Below are 18,025 nucleotides of genomic sequence, written 5' to 3' on the forward strand. Positions count from 1 at the left end.
TTCCTAACATTTGAAAGCTAATTCAAGTGAAAACGCTCCCTAAAGTTTCCGGAGTTGTAAATATAATCAGTTTTTGGTCATTTACCAGCTTTCCACTGGTAATGTCTGGGATTAAAAAATGGCAGGAAATGTAGTACGAATCCATTTACTTTTATTTCAAGGGTTTCTTACAAGTTTATAATCATTTCTGGAAACTCTAATGGCGTATTTTAAGAGTTTTACCACAATTAGAGAGTTTTGTTACAAGTATGTACTGGAACCATAAGGATTTTAACTCACACAAAAGACGCCAGAGACATTTGGCCTCAATTGTAAACATTAGCAGTGCAGTCCTTACTTACAGTCTTTCTACAGAAATTTTGAGCTGTATAAACATGAATTCCTAATATTTGAAAGCAAATTCAAGTGAAAACGCTCCCTAAAGTGTCCGGAGTTGTAAATAGTATCAGTTTTCTGGTCATTTAAAAGCTTTCCACTGGTAATGTCTGTCAGTAAAAAAACGGCAGGAAATGTAGTACGAATCCATTTACTTTTATTTCAAGGGTTTCTTACAAGTTTTTAATCGTTTCTGGAAACTCAAATTGCGTATTTTAAGAGTTTTACCAAAATTAGAGAGTTTTCTTACAAGTAAGTAATGGAACCGTAAGGATTTTAAGTGATTCACACAAAAGACGCCAGAGAAGTTCGGCCTCCGTTGTAAACTTTCGCAGTGAAGTCCTTACTTACAGTCTTTCTACAGAAATTTTGAGCTGTATAAACATGAATTCCTAACATTTGAAAGCAAATTCAAGTGAAAACGCTCCCTAAAGTGTCCGGAGTTGTAAATATTATCAGTTTTCTGGTCATTTCCCAGCTTTCCGCTGGTAATGTCTGTCAGTAAAAAACGGCAGGAAATGTAGTACGAATACATTTACTTTCATTTCAAGGGTTTCTTACAAGTTTTTAATCATTTCTGGAAACTCTATTTGCGTATTTTAAGAGTTTTACCACAATTAGAGAGTTTTGTAACAAGTAAGTACTGGAATCATAAGGATTTTAACTGATTCACACAAAAGACGCCAGAGAAGTTCGGCCTCAATTGTAAACATTAACAGTGAAGTCCTTACTTACAGTCTTTCTACAGAAATTTTGAGCTGTATAAATATGAATTCCTAACATTTGAAAGCAAATTCAAGTGAAAACGCTCCCTAAAGTGTCCGGAGTTGTAAATATTATCAGTTTTTGGTCATTTACCAGCTTTCCACTGGTAATGTCTGGGATTAAAAAATGGCAGGAAATGTAGTACGAATCCATTTACTTTTATTTCAAGGGTTTCTTACAAGTTTTTAATCATTTCTGGAAACTCAAATTGCGTATTTTAAGAGTTTTACCACAATTAGAGAGTTTTGTTACAAGTAAGTCCTGGAACCGTAAGGTTTTTAACTGATTCACACAAAAGATGCCAGAGAAGTTCGGCCTCAATTGTAAGCATAGGCAGTATAGTCATTCCTTACAGACCTTCTACAGAAACTTTGAGCTGTATAAACATGAATTCCTAACATTTGAAAGCAAATTCAAGTGAAAACGCTCCCTAAAGTGTCCGGAGTTGTAAATATTATCAGTTTTTGTTCATTTACCAGCTTTCCACTGGTAAAATCTGGGATTAAAAAACGGCAGGAAATGTAGTACGAATCCATTTACTTTTATTTCAAGGGTTTTTTACAAGTTTTTAATCATTTCTGGAAACTCTAATTGCGTATTTTAAGAGTTTTACCACAATTAGAGAGTTTTGTTACAAGTAAGTACTGGAACGGTTAGGATTTTAACTGATTCACACAAAAGACGCCAGAGAAGTTCGGCCTCAATTGTAAACATTAACATTGAAGTCCGTACTTACAGTCTTTCTACAGAAATTTTGAGCTGTATATATATGAATTCCTAACATTTGAAAGCAAATTCAAGTGAAAACGCTCCCTAAAGTGTCCGGAGTTGTAAATATTATCAGTTTTTGGTCATTTACCAGCTTTCCACTGGTAATGTCTGGGACTAAAGAATGGCAGGAAATGTAGTACGAATCCATTTACTTTTATTTCAAGGGTTTCTTACAAGTTTTTAATCATTTCTGGAAACTCAAATTGCGTATTTTAAGAGTTTTACCACAATTAGAGAGTTTTCTTACAAGTAAGTACTGGAACGGTTAGGATTTTAACTGATTCACACAAAAGACGCCAGAGAAGTTCGGCCTCAATTGTAAACATAGGCAGTATAGTCATTCCTTACAGACCTTCTACAGAAACTTTGAGCTGTATAAACATGAATTCCTAACATTTGAAAGCTAATTCAAGTGAAAACGCTCCCTAAAGTTTCCGGAGTTGTAAATATAATCAGTTTTTGGTCATTTACCAGCTTTCCACTGGTAATGTCTGGGATTAAAAAATGGCAGGAAATGTAGTACGAATCCATTTACTTTTATTTCAAGGGTTTCTTACAAGTTTATAATCATTTCTGGAAACTCTAATGGCGTATTTTAAGAGTTTTACCACAATTAGAGAGTTTTGTTACAAGTATGTACTGGAACCATAAGGATTTTAACTCACACAAAAGACGCCAGAGACATTTGGCCTCAATTGTAAACATTAGCAGTGCAGTCCTTACTTACAGTATTTCTACAGAAATTTTGAGCTGTATAAACATGAATTCCTAATATTTGAAAGCAAATTCAAGTGAAAACGCTCCCTAAAGTGTCCGGAGTTGTAAATAGTATCAGTTTTCTGGTCATTTAAAAGCTTTCCACTGGTAATGTCTGTCAGTAAAAAAACGGCAGGAAATGTAGTACGAATCCATTTACTTTTATTTCAAGGGTTTCTTACAAGTTTTTAATCGTTTCTGGAAACTCAAATTGCGTATTTTAAGAGTTTTACCAAAATTAGAGAGTTTTCTTACAAGTAAGTAATGGAACCGTAAGGATTTTAAGTGATTCACACAAAACACGCCAGAGAAGTTCGGCCTCCGTTGTAAACTTTCGCAGTGAAGTCCTTACTTACAGTCTTTCTACAGAAATTTTGAGCTGTATAACCATGAATTCCTAACATTTGAAAGCAAATTCAAGTGAAAACGCTCCCTAAAGTGTCCGGAGTTGTAAATATTATCAGTTTTCTGGTCATTTCCCAGCTTTCCGCTGGTAATGTCTGTCAGTAAAAAACGGCAGGAAATGTAGTACGAATACATTTACTTTTATTTCAAGGGTTTCTTACAAGTTTTTAATCATTTCTGGAAACTCTATTTGCGTATTTTAAGAGTTTTACCACAATTAGAGAGTTTTGTAACAAGTAAGTACTGGAATCATAAGGATTTTAACTGATTCACACAAAAGACGCCAGAGAAGTTCGGCCTCAATTGTAAACATTAACAGTGAAGTCCTTACTTACAGTCTTTCTACAGAAATTTTGAGCTGTATAAATATGAATTCCTAACATTTGAAAGCAAATTCAAGTGAAAACGCTCCCTAAAGTGTCCGGAGTTGTAAATATTATCAGTTTTTGGTCATTTACCAGCTTTCCACTGGTAATGTCTGGGATTAAAAAATGGCAGGAAATGTAGTACGAATCCATTTACTTTTATTTCAAGGGTTTCTTACAAGTTTTTAATCATTTCTGGAAACTCAAATTGCGTATTTTAAGAGTTTTACCACAATTAGAGAGTTTTGTTACAAGTAAGTCCTGGAACCGTAAGGGTTTTAACTGATTCACACAAAAGATGCCAGAGAAGTTCGGCCTCAATTGTAAGCATAGGCAGTATAGTCATTCCTTACAGACCTTCTACAGAAACTTTGAGCTGTATAAACATGAATTCCTAACATTTGAAAGCAAATTCAAGTGAAAACGCTCCCTAAAGTGTCCGGAGTTGTAAATATTATCAGTTTTGTGGTCATTTACCAGCTTTCCACTGGTAAAATCTGGGATTAAAAAACGGCAGGAAATGTAGTACGAATCCATTTACTTTTATTTCAAGGGTTTTTTACAAGTTTATAATCATTTCTGGAAACTCTAATTGTGTATTTTAAGAGTTTTACCACAATTAGAGAGTTTTGTTACAAGTAAGTACTGGAACCGTTAGGATTTTAGACGATTCACACAAAAGACGCCAGAGAAATTCGGCCTCAATTGTAAACATTAACAGTGAAGTCCTTACTTACAGTCTTTCTCCAGAAATTTTGAGCTGTATAAACATGAATTCCTAACATTTGAAAGCAAATTCAAGTGAAAACGCTCCCTAAAGTGTCCGGAGTGGTAAATATTATCAGTTTTCTGGTCATTTACCAGCTTTCCACTGGTAATGTCTGTCAGTAAAAAACGGCAGGAAATGTAGTACGAATCCATTTACTTTTCTTTCAAGGGTTTCTTACAAGTTTTTAATCATTTCTGGAAACTCTAATTGCGTATTTTAAGAGTTTTACCACAATTAGAGAGTTTTCTTACAAGTATGTACTGGAACCATAAGGATTTTAACTCACACAAAAGACGCCAGAGACATTTGGCCTCAATTGTAACATTAGCAGTGATGTCCTTACTTACAGTCTTCCTACAGAAATTTTGAGCTGTATAAACATGAATTCCTAATATTTGAAAGCAAATTCAAGTGAAAACGCTCCCTAAAGTGTCCGGCATTGTAAATAGTATCAGTTTTCTGGTCATTTACCAGCTTTCCACTGGTAATGTCTGTCAGTAAAAAAACGGCAGGAAATGTAGTACGAATCCATTTACTTTTATTTCAAGGGTTTCTTACAAGTTTTTAATCGTTTCTGGAAACTCTAATTGCGTATTTTAAGAGTTTTACCAAAATTAGAGAGTTTTCTTACAAGTAAATAATGGAACCGTAAGGATTTTAAGTGATTCACACAAAAGACGCCAGAGAAGTTCGGCCTCCGTTTAAACTTTCGCAGTGAAGTCCTTACTTACAGTCTTTCTACAGAAATTTTGAGCTGTATAACTATGAATTCCTAACATTTGAAAGCAAATTCAAGTGAAAACGCTCCCTAAAGTGTCCGGAGTTGTAAATATTATCAGTTTTTGGTCATTTACCAGCTTTCCACTGGTAATGTCTGGGATTAAAGAATGGCAGGAAATGTAGTACGAATCCATTTACTTTTATTTCAAGGGTTTCTTACAAGTTTTTAATAATTTCTGGAAACTCTAATTGCCGATTTTAAGAGTTTTACCAGAATTAGAAAGTTTTGTTACAAGTAAGTACTGGAATTGTTAGGATTTTAACTGTTTCACACAAAAGACGCCAGAGAAGTTCGGCCTCAATTGTAAACCTAGGCAGTATAGTCATTCCTTACAGACCTTCTACAGAAACTTTGAGCTGTATAAACATGAATTCCTAACATTTGAAAGCTAATTCAAGTGAAAAAGCTCCCTAAAGTTTCCGGAGTTGTAAATATAATCAGTTTTTGGTCATTTACCAGCTTTCCACTGGTAATGTCTGGGATTAAAAAATGGCAGGAAATGTAGTACGAATCCATTTACTTTTATTTCAAGGGTTTCTTACAAGTTTATAATCATTTCTGGAAACTCTAATGGCGTATTTTAAGAGTTTTACCACAATTAGAGAGTTTTGTTACAAGTATGTACTGGAACCATAAGGATTTTAACTCACACAAAAGACGCCAGAGACATTTGGCCTCAATTGTAAACATTAGCAGTGCAGTCCTTACTTACAGTCTTTCTACAGAAATTTTGAGCTGTATAAACATGAATTCCTAATATTTGAAAGCAAATTCAAGTGAAAACGCTCCCTAAAGTGTCCGGAGTTGTAAATAGTATCAGTTTTCTGGTCATTTAAAAGCTTTCCACTGGTAATGTCTGTCAGTAAAAAAACGGCAGGAAATGTAGTACGAATCCATTTACTTTTATTTCAAGGGTTTCTTACAAGTTTTTAATCGTTTCTGGAAACTCAAATTGCGTATTTTAAGAGTTTTACCAAAATTAGAGAGTTTTCTTACAAGTAAGTAATGGAACCGTAAGGATTTTAAGTGATTCACACAAAAGACGCCAGAGAAGTTCGGCCTCCGTTGTAAACTTTCGCAGTGAAGTCCTTACTTACAGTCTTTCTACAGAAATTTTGAGCTGTATAACCATGAATTCCTAACATTTGAAAGCAAATTCAAGTGAAAACGCTCCCTAAAGTGTCCGGAGTTGTAAATATTATCAGTTTTCTGGTCATTTCCCAGCTTTCCGCTGGTAATGTCTGTCAGTAAAAAACGGCAGGAAATGTAGTACGAATACATTTACTTTTATTTCAAGGGTTTCTTACAAGTTTTTAATCATTTCTGGAAACTCTATTTGCGTATTTTAAGAGTTTTACCACAATTAGAGAGTTTTGTAACAAGTAAGTACTGGAATCATAAGGATTTTAACTGATTCACACAAAAGACGCCAGAGAAGTTCGGCCTCAATTGTAAACATTAACAGTGAAGTCCTTACTTACAGTCTTTCTACAGAAATTTTGAGCTGTATAAATATGAATTCCTAACATTTGAAAGCAAATTCAAGTGAAAACGCTCCCTAAAGTGTCCGGAGTTGTAAATATTATCAGTTTTTGGTCATTTACCAGCTTTCCACTGGTAATGTCTGGGATTAAAAAATGGCAGGAAATGTAGTACGAATCCATTTACTTTTATTTCAAGGGTTTCTTACAAGTTTTTAATCATTTCTGGAAATTCAAATTGCGTATTTTAAGAGTTTTACCACAATTAGAGAGTTTTGTTACAAGTAAGTCCTGGAACCGTAAGGTTTTTAACTGATTCACACAAAAAATGCCAGAGAAGTTCGGCCTCAATTGTAAGCATAGGCAGTATAGTCATTCCTTACAGACCTTCTACAGAAACTTTGAGCTGTATAAACATGAATTCCTAACATTTGAAAGCAAATTCAAGTGAAAACGCTCCTTAAAGTGTCCGGAGTTGTAAATATTATCAGTTTTCTGGTCATTTACCAGCTTTCCACTGGTAATGTCTGTCAGTAAAAAACGGCAGGAAATGTAGTACGAATCCATTTACTTTTATTTCAAGGGTTTCTTACAAGTTTTTAATCATTTCTGGAAACTCTAATTGCGTATTTTAAGAGTTTTACCAGAATTAGAGAGTTTTGTTACAAGTAAGTACTGGAATTGTTAGGATTTTAACTGTTTCACACAAAAGACGCCAGAGAAGTTCGGCCTCAATTGTAAACCTAGGCAGTATAGTCATTCCTTACAGACCTTCTTCAGAAACTTTGAGCTGTATAAACATGAATTCCTAACATTTGAAAGCAAATTCAAGTGAAAACGCTCCCTAAAGTGTCCGGAGTTGTAAATATTATCAGTTTTCTGGTCATTTACCAGCTTTCCACTGGTAATGTCTGGGATTAAAAAACGGCAGGAAATGTAGTACGAATCCATTTACTTTTATTTCAAGGGTTTCTTACAAGTTTTTAATCATTTCTGGAAACTCAAATTGCGTATTTTAAGAGTTTTACCACAATTAGAGAGTTTTCTTACAAGTAAGTACTGGAACCCTAAGGATTTTAACTGATTCACACAAAAGACGCCAGAGAAGTTCGGCCTCAATTGTAAACCTAGGCAGTATAGTCATTCCTTACAGACCTTCTACAGAAACTTTGAGCTGTATAAACATGAATTCCTAACATTTGAAAGCTAATTCAAGTGAAAAAGCTCCCTAAAGTTTCCGGAGTTGTAAATATAATCAGTTTTTGGTCATTTACCAGCTTTCCACTGGTAATGTCTGGGATTAAAAAATGGCAGGAAATGTAGTACGAATCCATTTACTTTTATTTCAAGGGTTTCTTACAAGTTTATAATCATTTCTGGAAACTCTAATGGCGTATTTTAAGAGTTTTACCACAATTAGAGAGTTTTGTTACAAGTATGTACTGGAACCATAAGGATTTTAACTCACACAAAAGACGCCAGAGACATTTGGCCTCAATTGTAAACATGAGCAGTGCAGTCCTTACTTACAGTCTTTCTACAGAAATTTTGAGCTGTATAAACATGAATTCCTAATATTTGAAAGCAAATTCAAGTGAAAAGGCTCCCTAAAGTGTCCGGAGTTGTAAATATTATCAGTTTTCTGGTCATTTACCAGCTTTCCACTGGTAATGTCTGTCAGTAAAAAACGGCAGGAAATGTAGTACGAATCCATTTACTTTTATTTCAAGGGTTTCTTACAAGTTTTTAATCATTTCTGGAAACTCAAATTGCGTATTTTAAGAGTTTTACCACAATTAGAGAGTTTTGTTACAAGTAGGTACTGGAACCATAAGGATTTTAACTGATTCACACAAAAGACGCCAGAGAAGTTCGGCCTCAATTGTAAACATAGGCAGTATAGTCATTCCTTACAGACCTTCTACAGAAACTTTGAGCTGTATAAACATGAATTCCTAACATTTGAAAGCAAATTCAAGTGAAAACGCTCCCTAAAGTGTCCGGAGTAGTAAATATTATCAGTTTTCTGGTCATTTACCAGCTTTCCACTGGTAATGTCTGGGATTAAAAAACGGCAGGAAATGTATTACGAATCCATTTGCTTTTATTTCAAGGGTTTCTTACAAGTTTTTAATCATTTCTGGAAACTCTAATTGCGTATTTTAAGAGTTTTACCACAATTAGAGAGTTTTGTTACAAGTAAGTACTGGAACGGTTAGGATTTTAACTGATTCACACAAAAGACGCCAGAGAAGTTCGGCCTCAATTGTAAACATTAACAGTGAAGTCCTTACTTACAGTCTTTCTACAGAAATTTTGAGCTGTATATATATGAATTCCTAACATTTGAAAGCAAATTCAAGTGAAAACGCTCCCTAAAGTGTCCGGAGTTGTAAATATTATCAGGTTTGGGTCATTTACCAGTTTTCCACTGGTAATGTCTGTCAGTAAAAAAATGGCAGGAAATGTAGTACGAATCCATTTACTTTTATTTCAAGGGTTTCTTACAAGTTTTTAATCATTTCTGGAAACTCAAATTGCGTATTTTAAGAGTTTTACCACAATTAGAGAGTTTTGTTACAAGTAAGTACTGGAATCATAAGGATTTTAACTGATTCACACAAAAGACGCCAGAGAAGTTTGGCCTCAATTGTAAACATTAACAGTGAAGTCCTTACTTACAGTCTTTCTACAGAAATTTTGAGCTGTATAAATATGAATTCCTAACATTTGAAAGCAAATTCAAGTGAAAACGCTCCCTAAAGTGTCCGGAGTTGTAAATATTATCAGTTTTCTGGTCATTTACCAGCTTTCCACTGGTAATGTCTGTCAGTAAAAAACGGCAGGAAATGTAGTACGAATCCATTTACTTTTATTTCAAGGGTTTCTTACAAGTTTTTAATCATTTCTGGAAACTCAAATTGCGTATTTTAAGAGTTTTACCACAATTAGAGAGTTTTCTTACAAGTAAGTACTGGAACCCTAAGGATTTTAACTGATTCACACAAAAGACGCCAGAGAAGTTCGGCCTCAATTGTAAACCTAGGCAGTATAGTCATTCCTTAAAGACCTTCTACAGAAACTTTGAGCTGTATAAACATGAACTCCTAACATTTGAAAGCAAATTCAAGTGAAAACGCTCCCTAAAGTGTCCGGAGTTGTAAATATTATCAGTTTTTGTTCATTTAACAGCTTTCCACTGGTAAAATCTGTGATTAAAAAACGGCAGGAAATGTAGTACGAATCCATTTACTTTTATTTCAAGGGTTTCTTACAAGTTTATAATCATTTCTGGAAACTCTAATTGTGTATTTTAAGAGTTTTACCACAATTAGAGAGTTTTGTTACAAGTAAGTACTGGAACCGTTAGGATTTTAACTGATTCACACAAAAGACGCCAGAGAAGTTCGGCCTCAATTGTAAACATTAACAGTGAAGTCCTTACTTACAGTCTTTCTACAGAAATTTTGAGCTGTATAAACATGAATTCCTAACATTTGAAAGCAAATTCAAGTGAAAACGCTCCCTAAAGTGTCCGGAGTTGTAAATATTATCAGTTTTCTGGTCATTTACCAGCTTTCCACTGGTAATGTCTGTCAGTAAAAAACGGCAGGAAATGTAGTACGAATCCATTTACTTTTATTTCAAGGGTTTCTTACAAGTTTTTAATCATTTCTGGAAACTCTAATTGCGTATTTTAAGAGTTTTACCAGCATTAGAGAGTTTTGTTACAAGTAAGTACTGGAATTGTTAGGATTTTAACTGTTTCACACAAAAGACGCCAGAGAAGTTCGGCCTCAATTGTAAACCTAGGCAGTATAGTCATTCCTTACAGACCTTCTTCAGAAACTTTGAGCTGTATAAACATGAATTCCTAATATTTGAAAGCAAATTCAAGTGAAAACGCTCCCTAAAGTGTCCGGAGTTGTAAATATTATCAGTATTCTGGTCATTTACCAGCTTTCCACTGGTAATGTCTGGGATTAAAAAACGGCAGGAAATGTAGTACGAATCCATTTACTTTTATTTCAAGGGTTTCTTACAAGTTTTTAATCATTTCTGGAAACTCAAATTGCGTATTTTAAGAGTTTTACCACAATTAGAGAGTTTTGTTACAAGTAAGTCCTGGAACCGTAAGGATTTAAACTGATTCACACAAAAGACGCCAGAGAAGTTCGGCCTCAATTGTAAACCTAGGCAGTATAGTCATTCCTTACAGACCTTCTACAGAAACTTTGAGCTGTATAAACATGAATTCCTAACATTTGAAAGCAAATTCAAGTGAAAACGCTCCATAAAGTGCCCGGAGTTGTAAATATTATCAGTTTTTGTTCATTTACCAGCTTTCCACTGGTAAAATCTGTGATTAAAAAACGGCAGGAAATGTAGTACGAATCCATTTACTTTTATTTCAAGGGTTTCTTACAAGTTTATAATCATTTCTGGAAACTCTAATTGTGTATTTTAAGAGTTTTACCACAATTAGAGAGTTTTGTTACAAGTAAGTACTGGAACCGTTAGGATTTTAACTGATTCACACAAAAGACGCCAGAGAAGTTCGGCCTCAATTGTAAACATTAACAGTGAAGTCCTTACTTACAGTCTTTTTACAGAAATTTTGAGCTGTATAACCATGAATTCCTAACATTTGAAAGCAAATTCAAGTGAAAACGCTCCCTAAAGTGTCCGGAGTTGTAAATATTATCAGTTTTCTGGTCATTTACCAGCTTTCCACTGGTAATGTCTGTCAGTAAAAAACGGCAGGAAATGTAGCACGAATCCATTTACTTTTATTTCAAGGGTTTCTTACAAGTTTTTAATCATTTCTGGAAACTCAAATTGCGTATTTTAAGAGTTTTACCACAATTAGAGAGTTTTGTTACAAGTAGGTACTGGAACCATAAGGATTTTAACTGATTCACACAAAAGACGCCAGAGAAGTTCGGCCTCAATTGTAAACATAGGCAGTATAGTCATTCCTTACAGACCTTCTACAGAAACTTTGAGCTGTATAAACATGAATTCCTAACATTTGAAAGCAAATTCAAGTGAAAACGCTCCCTAAAGTGTCCGGAGTAGTAAATATTATCAGTTTTCTGGTCATTTACCAGCTTTCCACTGGTAATGTCTGGGATTAAAAAACGGTCGGAAATGTATTACGAATCCATTTGCTTTTATTTCAAGGGTTTCTTACAAGTTTTTAATCATTTCTGGAAACTCTAATTGCGTATTTTAAGAGTTTTACCACAATTAGAGAGTTTTGTTACAAGTAAGTACTGGAACGGTTAGGATTTTAACTGATTCACACAAAAGACGCCAGAGAAGTTCGGCCTCAATTGTAAACATAGGCAGTATAGTCATTCCTTACAGACCTTCTACAGAAACTTTGAGCTGTATAACCATGAATTCCTAACATTTGAAAGCAAATTCAAGTGAAAACGCTCCCTAAAGTGTCCGGAGTTGTAAATATTATCAGATTTCTGGTCATTTACCAGCCTTCCACTGGTAATGTCTGTCAGTAAAAAACGGCAGGAAATGTAGCACGAATCCATTTACTTTTATTTCAAGGGTTTCTTACAAGTTTTTAATCATTTCTGGAAACTCAAATTGCGTATTTTAAGAGTTTTACCACAATTAGAGAGTTTTCTTACAAGTAAGTACTGGAAAGGTTAGGATTTTAACTGATTCACACAAAAGACGCCAGAGAAGTTCGGCCTCAATTGTAAACATAGGCAGTATAGTCATTCCTTACAGACCTTCTACAGAAACTTTGAGCTGTATAAACATGAATTCCTAACATTTGAAAGCAAATTCAAGTGAAAACGCTCCCTAAAGTGTCCGGAGTTGTAAATATTATCAGTTTTCTGGTCATTTCCCAGCTTTCCGCTGGTAATGTCTGTCAGTAAAAAACGGCAGGAAATGTAGTACGAATCCATTTACTTTTATTTCAAGGGTTTCTTACAAGTTTTTAATCATTTCTGGAAACTCAAATTGCGTATTTTAAGAGTTTTACCACAATTAGAGAGTTTTGTTACAAGTATGTACTGGAACCATAAGGATTTTAACTCACACAAAAGACACCAGAGACATTTGGCCTCAATTGTAAACATTAGCAGTGCAGTCCTTACTTACAGTCTTTCTACAGAAATTTTGAGCTGTATAAACATGAATTCCTAATATTTGAAAGCAAATTCAAGTGAAAACGCTCCCTAAAGTGTCCGGAGTTGTAAATAGTATCAGTTTTCTGGTCATTTACCAGCTTTCCACTGGTAATGTCTGTCAGTAAAAAAACGGCAGGAAATGTAGTACGAATCCATTTACTTTTATTTCAAGGGTTTCTTACAAGTTTTTAATCGTTTCTGGAAACTCAAATTGCGTATTTTAAGAGTTTTACCAAAATTAGAGAGTTTTCTTACAAGTAAGTAATGGAACCGTTAGGATTTTAACTGATTCACACAAAAGACGCCAGAGAAGTTCGGCCTCCATTGTAAACTTTCGCAATGTAGTCCTTAATTACAGTCTTTCTACAGAAATTTTGAGCTGTATAAACATGAATTACTAACATTTGAAAGGAAATTGAAGTGAAAACGCTCCCTAAAGTGTCCGGAGTTGTAAATATTATCAGTTTTTGGTCATTTACCAGCTTTCCACTGGTAATGTCTGGGACTAAAGAATGGCAGGAAATGTAGTACGAATCCATTTACTTTTATTTCAAGGGTTTCTTACAAGTTTTTAATCATTTCTGGAAACTCAAATTGCGTATTTTAAGAGTTTTACCACAATTAGAGAGTTTTCTTACAAGTAAGTCCTGGAACCGTAAGGATTTTAACTGATTCACACAAAAGACGCCAGAGAAGTTCGGCCTCAATTGTAAACATTAACAGTGAAGTCCTTACTTACAGTCTTTCTACAGAAATTTTGAGCTGTATAAACATGAATTCCTAACATTTGAAAGCAAATTCAAGTGAAAACGCTCCCTAAAGTGTCCGGAGTTGTAAATATTATCAGTTTTTGGTCATTTACCAGCTTTCCACTGGTAATGTCTGGGACTAAAGAATGGCAGGAAATGTAGTACGAATCCATTTACTTTTATTTCAAGGGTTTCTTACAAGTTTTTAATCATTTCTGGAAACTCAAATTGCGTATTTTAAGAGTTTTACCACAATTAGAGAGTTTTGTTACAAGTAGGTACTGGAACCATAAGGATTTTAACTGATTCACACAAAAGACGCCAGAGAAGTTCGGCCTCAATTGTAAACATAGGCAGTATAGTCATTCCTTACAGACCTTCTACAGAAACTTTGAGCTGTATAAACATGAATTCCTAACATTTGAAAGCAAAATCAAGTGAAAACGCTCCCTAAAGTGTCCGGAGTAGTAAATATTATCAGTTTTCTGGTCATTTACCAGCTTTCCACTGGTAATGTCTGGGATTAAAAAACGGCCGGAAATGTATTACGAATCCATTTGCTTTTATTTCAAGGGTTTCTTACAAGTTTTTAATCATTTCTGGAAACTCAAATTGCGTATTTTAAGAGTTTTACCACAATTAGAGAGTTTTCTTACAAGTCAGTACTGGAACCCTAAGGATTTTAACTGATTCACACAAAAGACGCCAGAGAAGTTCGGCCTCAATTGTAAACCTAGGCAGTATAGTCATTCCTTAAAGACCTTCTACAGAAACTTTGAGCTGTATAAACATGAATTCCTAACATTTGAAAGCAAATTCAAGTGAAAACGCTCCCTAAAGTGTCCGGAGTTGTAAATATTATCAGTTTTCTGGTCATTTCCCAGCTTTCCGCTGGTAATGTCTGTCAGTAAAAAACGGCAGGAAATGTAGTACGAATCCATTTACTTTTATTTCAAGGGTTTCTTACAAGTTTTTAATCATTTCTGGAAACTCAAATTGCGTATTTTAAGAGTTTTACCACAATTAGAGAGTTTTGTTACAAGTATGTACTGGAACCATAAGGATTTTAACTCACACAAAAGACACCAGAGACATTTGGCCTCAATTGTAAACATTAGCAGTGCAGTCCTTACTTACAGTCTTTCTACAGAAATTTTGAGCTGTATAAACATGAATTCCTAATATTTGAAAGCAAATTCAAGTGAAAACGCTCCCTAAAGTGTCCGGAGTTGTAAATAGTATCAGTTTTCTGGTCATTTACCAGCTTTCCACTGGTAATGTCTGTCAGTAAAAAAACGGCAGGAAATGTAGTACGAATCCATTTACTTTTATTTCAAGGGTTTCTTACAAGTTTTTAATCGTTTCTGGAAACTCAAATTGCGTATTTTAAGAGTTTTACCAAAATTAGAGAGTTTTCTTACAAGTAAGTAATGGAACCGTTAGGATTTTAACTGATTCACACAAAAGACGCCAGAGAAGTTCGGACTCCATTGTAAACTTTCGCAATGTAGTCCTTAATTACAGTCTTTCTACAGAAATTTTGAGCTGTATAAACATGAATTACTAACATTTGAAAGCAAATTGAAGTGAAAACGCTCCCTAAAGTGTCCGGAGTTGTAAATATTATCAGTTTTTGGTCATTTACCAGCTTTCCACTGGTAATGTCTGGGACTAAAGAATGGCAGGAAATGTAGTACGAATCCATTTACTTTTATTTCAAGGGTTTCTTACAAGTTTTTAATCATTTCTGGAAACTCAAATTGCGTATTTTAAGAGTTTTACCACAATTAGAGAGTTTTCTTACAAGTAAGTCCTGGAACCGTAAGGATTTTAACTGATTCACACAAAAGACGCCAGAGAAGTTCGGCCTCAATTGTAAACATTAACAAAAAAGTCCTTACTTACAGTCTTTCTACAGAAATTTTGAGCTGTATAAACATGAATTCCTAACATTTGAAAGCAAATTCAAGTGAAAACGCTCCCTAAAGTGTCCGGAGTTGTAAATATTATCAGTTTTTGGTCATTTACCAGCTTTCCACTGGTAATGTCTGGGACTAAAGAATGGCAGGAAATGTAGTACGAATCCATTTACTTTTATTTCAAGGGTTTCTTACAAGTTTTTAATCATTTCTGGAAACTCAAATTGCGTATTTTAAGAGTTTTACCACAATTAGAGAGTTTTGTTACAAGTAGGTACTGGAACCATAAGGATTTTAACTGATTCACACAAAAGACGCCAGAGAAGTTCGGCCTCAATTGTAAACATAGGCAGTATAGTCATTCCTTACAGACCTTCTACAGAAACTTTGAGCTGTATAAACATGAATTCCTAACATTTGAAAGCAAAATCAAGTGAAAACGCTCCCTAAAGTGTCCGGAGTAGTAAATATTATCAGTTTTCTGGTCATTTACCAGCTTTCCACTGGTAATGTCTGGGATTAAAAAACGGCCGGAAATGTATTACGAATCCATTTGCTTTTATTTCAAGGGTTTCTTACAAGTTTTTAATCATTTCTGGAAACTCTAATTGCGTATTTTAAGAGTTTTACCACAATTAGAGAGTTTTGTTACAAGTAAGTACTGGAACGGTTAGGATTTTAACTGATTCACACAAAAGACGCCAGAGAAGTTCGGCCTCAATTGTAAACATTAACAGTGAAGTCCTTACTTACAGTCTTTCTACAGAAATTTTGAGCTGTATAAACATGAATTCCTAACATTTGAAAGCAAATTCAAGTGAAAACGCTCCCTAAAGTGTCTGGAGTTGTAAATATTATCAGGTTTGGGTCCTTTACCAGTTTTCCACTGGTAATGTCTGTCAGTAAAAAAATGGCAGGAAATGTAGTACGAATCCATTTACTTTTATTTCAAGGGTTTCTTACAAGTTTTTAATCATTTCTGGAAACTCAAATTGCGTATTTTAAGAGTTTTACCACAATTAGAGAGTTTTCTTACAAGTAAGTCCTGGAACCGTAAGGATTTTAACTGATTCACACAAAAGACGCCAGAGAAGTTCGGCCTCAATTGTAATCATTAACAGTGAAGTCCTTACTTACAGTCTTTCTACAGAAATTTTGAGCTGTATAAACATGAATTCCTAACATTTGAAAGCAAATTCAAGTGAAAACGCTCCCTAAAGTGTCCGGAGTTGTAAATATTATCAGTTTTCTGGTCATTTACCAGCTTTCCACTGGTAATGTCTGTCAGTAAAAAACGGCAGGAAATGTAGCACGAATCCATTTACTTTTATTTCAAGGGTTTCTTACAAGTTTTTAATCATTTCTGGAAACTCAAATTGCGTATTTTAAGAGTTTTACCACAATTAGAGAGTTTTGTTACAAGTAGGTACTGGAACCATAAGGATTTTAACTGATTCACACAAAAGACGCCAGAGAAGTTCGGCCTCAATTGTAAACATAGGCAGTATAGTCATTCCTTACAGACCTTCTACAGAAACTTTGAGCTGTATAAACATGAATTCCTAACATTTGAAAGCAAATTCAAGTGAAAACGCTCCCTAAAGTGTCCGGAGTAGTAAATATTATCAGTTTTCTGGTCATTTACCAGCTTTCCACTGGTAATGTCTGGGATTAAAAAACGGCCGGAAATGTATTACGAATCCATTTGCTTTTATTTCAAGGGTTTCTTACAAGTTTTTAATCATTTCTGGAAACTCTAATTGCGTATTTTAAGAGTTTTACCACAATTAGAGAGTTTTGTTACAAGTAAGTACTGGAACGGTTAGGATTTTAACTGATTCACACAAAAGACGCCAGAGAAGTTCGGCCTCAATTGTAAACATTAACAGTGAAGTCCTTACTTACAGTCTTTCTACAGAAATTTTGAGCTGTATATATATGAATTCCTAACATTTGAAAGCAAATTCAAGTGAAAACGCTCCCTAAAGTGTCCGGAGTTGTAAATATTATCAGGTTTGTGTCCTTTACCAGTTTTCCACTGGTAATGTCTGGGATTAAAGAATGGCAGGAAATGTAGTACGAATCCATTTACTTTTATTTCAAGGGTTTCTTACAAGTTTTTAATCATTTCTGGAAACTCTAATTGCGTATTTTAAGAGATTTACCACAATTAGAGAGTTTTGTTACAAGTAAGTCCTGGAACCGTAAGGATTTTAACTGATTCACACAAAAGACGCCAGAGAAGTTCGGCCTCAATTGTAAACTTAGGCAGTATAGTCATTCCTTACAGACCTTCTACAGAAACTTTGAGCTGTATAAACATGAATTCCTAACATTTGAAAGTAAATTCAAGTGAAAACGCTCCCTAAAGTGTCCGGAGTTGTAAATATTATCAGTTTTCTGGTCATTTACCAGCTTTCCACTGGTAATGTCTGTCAGTAAAAAAACGGCAGGAAATGTAGTACGAATCCATTTACTTTTATTTCAAGGGTTTCTTACAAGTTTTTAATCGTTTCTGGAAACTCAAATTGCGTATTTTAAGAGTTTTACCACAATTAGAGAATTTTCTTACAAGTAAGTAATGGAACCGTAAGGATTTTAACTGATTCACACAAAAGACGCCAGAGAAGTTTGGCCTCCGTTGTAAACTTTCGCAGTGAAGTCCTTACTTACAGTCTTTCTACAGAAATTTTGAGCTGTATAACCATGAATTCCTAACATTTGAAAG

Source organism: Myotis daubentonii, chromosome 4 (genome assembly GCF_963259705.1).
Source record: "Myotis daubentonii chromosome 4, mMyoDau2.1, whole genome shotgun sequence".
NCBI lineage: Eukaryota > Metazoa > Chordata > Mammalia > Chiroptera > Vespertilionidae > Myotis > Myotis daubentonii.